The 5,000-nt window shown below is 54.0% G+C and overlaps 1 non-coding gene across 1 annotated transcript in view; it reads left to right on the top strand.

The window, feature by feature from the left end:
• The first annotated feature begins 3,537 nt into the window (after nucleotides 1-3,537).
• The window catches only part of LOC124745415, a 1,910-nt gene continuing 447 nt past the window's right edge, over nucleotides 3,538-5,000 (top strand). The window contains exon 1 of the ribosomal RNA XR_007010991.1: nucleotides 3,538-5,000. This exon is cut by the window's right edge and continues 447 nt beyond it. This is a non-coding gene — a ribosomal RNA (small subunit ribosomal RNA).

The following is a 5,000-nucleotide window of genomic DNA, read 5'->3' as shown; positions in this document are numbered from 1 at the left end:
CCATGTTGTGCCTTAACCTAACCCATGTTGTGCCTTAACCTAACCCATGTTGTCCCCTAACCTAACCCAAGTTGTCCCCTAACCTAACCCATGTTGTCCCTTAAACCTAACCCATGTTGTGCCTTAACCTAACCCATGTTGTGCCTTAACCTAACCCATGTTGTCCCCTAACCTAACCCATGTTGTCCCCTAACCTAACCCATGTTGTGCCTTAACCTAACCCATGTTGTCCCCTAACCTAACCCATGTTGTGCCTTAACCTAACCCATGTTGTCCCCTAACCTAACCCATGTTGTCCCCTAACCTAACCCATGTTGTCCCCTAACCTAACCCATGTTGTGCCTTAACCTAACCCATGTTGTGCCTTAACCTAACCCATGTTGTCCCCTAACCTAACCCAAGTTGTCCCCTAACCTAACCCATGTTGTCCCCTAACCTAACCCATGTTGTGCCTTAACCTAACCCATGTTGTGCCTTAACCTAACCCATGTTGTGCCTTAACCTAACCCATGTTGTCCCCTAACCTAACCCATGTTGTCCCCTAACCTAACCCATGTTGTGCCTTAACCTAACCCATGTTGTCCCCTAACCTAACCCATGTTGTGCCTTAACCTAACCCATGTTGTCCCCTAACCTAACCCATGTTGTCCCCTAACCTAACCCATGTTGTCCCCTAACCTAACCCATGTTGTGCCTTAACCTAACCCATGTTGTGCCTTAACCTAACCCATGTTGTCCCCTAACCTAACCCATGTTGTCCCCTAACCTAACCCATGTTGTCCCCTAACCTAACCCATGTTGTCCCCTAACCTAACCCATGTTGTCCCCTAACCTAACCCATGTTGTCCCCTAACCTAACCCATGTTGTCCCCTAACCTAACCCATGTTGTCCCCTAACCTAACCCATGTTGTCCCCTAACCTAACCCATGTTGTCCCCTAACCTAACCCATGTTGTGCCCTAACCTAACCCATGTTGTGCCCTAACCTAACCCATGTTGTGCCCTAACCTAACCCATGTTGTGCCTTAACCTAACCCATGTTGTGCCTTAACCTAACCCATGTTGTCCCCTAACCTAACCCAAGTTGTCCCCTAACCTAACCCATGTTGTCCCCTAACCTAACCCATGTTGTGCCTTAACCTAACCCATGTTGTGCCTTAACCTAACCCATGTTGTGCCTTAACCTAACCCATGTTGTCCCCTAACCTAACCCATGTTGTCCCCTAACCTAACCCATGTTGTGCCTTAACCTAACCCATGTTGTCCCCTAACCTAACCCATGTTGTGCCTTAACCTAACCCATGTTGTCCCCTAACCTAACCCATGTTGTCCCCTAACCTAACCCATGTTGTCCCCTAACCTAACCCATGTTGTGCCTTAACCTAACCCATGTTGTGCCTTAACCTAACCCATGTTGTGCCGTAACCTAACCCATGTTGTGCCTTAACCTAACCCATGTTGTGCCTTAACCTAACCCATGTTGTGCCTTAACCTAACCCATGTTGTGCCTTAACCTAACCCATGTTGTGCCTTAACCTAACCCACGTTGTCCCCTAACGTAACCCACGTTGTCCCCTAACGTAACCCACGTTGTCCCCTAACGTAACCCACGTTGTCCCCTAACGTAACCCACGTTGTCCCCTAACGTAACCCACGTTGTCCCCTAACGTAACCCACGTTGTCCCCTAACGTAACCCACGTTGTCGCCTATCGTAACCCACGTTGTCGCCTAAACCTGCTCTGTAATTGTTATACGACTCGTTCAATTAGTGTAGTGTTGCCCACCCGCAACCCTCGCAATATAGTTCGCTACTCGCACTGCCCGCTCCCCTGTGTATCGCTTCATGTTAAACACCTTGCAAGTCTTGCTGACTTTCCACATGCTCCTGCTGTACACTGTAATGTGGATGGCAGCAGGGCGTACATGCCGCCCCCCCCCCCCCCCACCTCTCCCCACGTCCCCACCTTGCCCCCCTGCCTTCGCAAGGTGGTTGGTGACAAGTTTGCATGTTCAATGCCCTTCGCATGCGACGTACGCAGGCTACGTTGTGGTGCGGCCTGTGTCAACTGTCCGCTGATGTCGTACGCGTGAACCACAATCTGTACTGCACATTCGTCCTTATGTACTGAATGATACATCGTGGCACATGTGTGACCGTACAACGACTGCGCCCAAAAACGGCGGACCATACAGTGCAAATATTGTGCACGCAGCTACGTGTCGTCTCCCTATGAGAGCTGGATTGCAGTGTGGTACGCCATAGAGACGTGTGGGAGGAACGGACGCCGTGGATGGCGATCAGCATGAGCTGTCTGTTGATGTATTCGGACCTAGTCGTCTCTCCTCACACACCGTGATGGCATGGTGCAGCGCGTTCCATATCTGCGACATGCTACAGAAGCCGGTTGACAGTCGTTCGAGCAATGGACATCGCATACGTACGGGGGCCACCTTCCACGTATTGTCTAGGCGTGCACATTTTGTTGCGTGTATGTGGGCAGACGTAGTGTGGCGTGACACCTGACACAGGCATGCAATAATGGTTGAAGTTGCAAATGGCGATGGACGCCTACGTTTTCTGGTGAAGTTACGCAAATGAAGAAATGGTAACCCGTTGTGGTGCGGTTGTTCTCGCTAGGGGTGAATCGGTGATGGCGACGATAGGTTGAGGTACTAACCGGTTGTTCCAGCGATACCCACCATGCCGACGAAACTGAACGGCATCTGGGTGTGAAGCGATACGCGGCGGTGGCTGGGTGGGACCGTCCCCGGCCGGTGAGGGGGCGCCTCCCGGCGTGCTGGCCGCGCGGTGCGTGGGCGCACGCGCTACAGCCGGCTGGTGGGGGCGGCCAGTGGCAGGCGCGCCGGCCGACGGACGCGGCAGGCGTCGCAGCTGCGCGCCGGCGCACCCTGCGCGCGGCGCCGTGCGGCCAAAGTAGGTCCTCGCGGGCCCGGTGCGAAGCGCGGTGGACATCTGCAGTGTGCTGGTCCGATTGAGGACTGTGTGCGTTGAGGATGCGCCGCCGCCCGGCGCTCGGCGCCGCGACGCCGTCTGCTGCTCGGTCGCCCCAGCGGTTCTCGCTGGTGGTTTGTATCGCAGCTGTGCGGATGTGTTGGCGTGTGCGCTGTGCTGGGAGAGTTCGCTTCGGCACCCAAGTGGGGCTTTTGTCCTTCTGTGGCGCTGGCGTTGGAGCTGCCGGTCACCGTAGGTGGCGCGTGTTGTCTCCCGCCGGCAATGCCACGACAGCACGCTCCCGGGCCTCTGTCGGCAGCGGCAAGCTCAGTTGGGAGCACGGGTGGTCGCACCGAAAGCGTCTACTCGCCTAACTCCGGGCGATTGCGCCTCTCTCGAACCCGACCAAGTACTTGGGACGGCGCTGCGCGCCGCCGGGACCTGAGAGGGTTTCGAGGTGTATTGTGCAGGGGAGCTCAGCCTCCTCCTGTTTGCAGAATGATTGAGCGGACGCTTGCGTGTTCGCGCGGGCCCCCGGGACACACTCCCGGGCGGCCGGCTGCTCAGCTCTAGTTGACGCAGCTCCCTGGTTGATCCTGCCAGTAGTCATATGCTTGTCTCAAAGATTAAGCCATGCATGTCTCAGTACAAGCCGCATTAAGGTGAAACCGCGAATGGCTCATTAAATCAGTTATGGTTCCTTAGATCGTACCCACGTTACTTGGATAACTGTGGTAATTCTAGAGCTAATACATGCAAACAGAGTCCCGACCAGAGATGGAAGGGACGCTTTTATTAGATCAAAACCAATCGGTCGGCTCGTCCGGTCCGTTTGCCTTGGTGACTCTGAATAACTTTGGGCTGATCGCACGGTCCTCGTACCGGCGACGCATCTTTCAAATGTCTGCCTTATCAACTGTCGATGGTAGGTTCTGCGCCTACCATGGTTGTAACGGGTAACGGGGAATCAGGGTTCGATTCCGGAGAGGGAGCCTGAGAAACGGCTACCACATCCAAGGAAGGCAGCAGGCGCGCAAATTACCCACTCCCGGCACGGGGAGGTAGTGACGAAAAATAACGATACGGGACTCATCCGAGGCCCCGTAATCGGAATGAGTACACTTTAAATCCTTAACGAGTATCTATTGGAGGGCAAGTCTGGTGCCAGCAGCCGCGGTAATTCCAGCTCCAATAGCGTATATTAAAGTTGTTGCGGTTAAAAAGCTCGTAGTTGGATTTGTGTCCCACGCTGTTGGTTCACCGCCCGTCGGTGTTTAACTGGCATGTATCGTGGGACGTCCTGCCGGTGGGGCGAGCCGAAGGCGTGCGACCGCCCCGTGCGTGCTCGTGCGTCCCGAGGCGGACCCCGTTGAAATCCTACCAGGGTGCTCTTTATTGAGTGTCTCGGTGGGCCGGCACGTTTACTTTGAACAAATTAGAGTGCTTAAAGCAGGCAAGCCGCCTGAATACTGTGTGCATGGAATAATGGAATAGGACCTCGGTTCTATTTTGTTGGTTTTCGGAACCCGAGGTAATGATTAATAGGGGACAGGCGGGGGCATTCGTATTGCGACGTTAGAGGTGAAATTCTTGGATCGTCGCAAGACGAACAGAAGCGAAAGCATTTGCCAAGTATGTTTTCATTAATCAAGAACGAAAGTTAGAGGTTCGAAGGCGATCAGATACCGCCCTAGTTCTAACCATAAACGATGCCAGCCAGCGATCCGCCGCAGTTCCTCCGATGACTCGGCGGGCAGCCTCCGGGAAACCAAAGCTTTTGGGTTCCGGGGGAAGTATGGTTGCAAAGCTGAAAACTTAAAGGAATTGACGGAAGGGCACCACCAGGAGTGGAGCCTGCGGCTTAATTTGACTCAACACGGGAAACCTCACCAGGCCCGGACACCGGAAGGATTGACAGATTGATAGCTCTTTCTTGATTCGGTGGGTGGTGGTGCATGGCCGTTCTTAGTTGGTGGAGCGATTTGTCTGGTTAATTCCGATAACGAACGAGACTCTAGCCTGCTAACTAGTCGCGTGACATCCTTC

This window comes from Schistocerca piceifrons, unplaced genomic scaffold, assembly GCF_021461385.2.
Source record: "Schistocerca piceifrons isolate TAMUIC-IGC-003096 unplaced genomic scaffold, iqSchPice1.1 HiC_scaffold_318, whole genome shotgun sequence".
Classification (NCBI taxonomy): domain Eukaryota; kingdom Metazoa; phylum Arthropoda; class Insecta; order Orthoptera; family Acrididae; genus Schistocerca; species Schistocerca piceifrons.
Note: the sequence above shows the minus strand (reverse complement) of the source record. Positions and strands in the feature narration are given on the sequence as shown.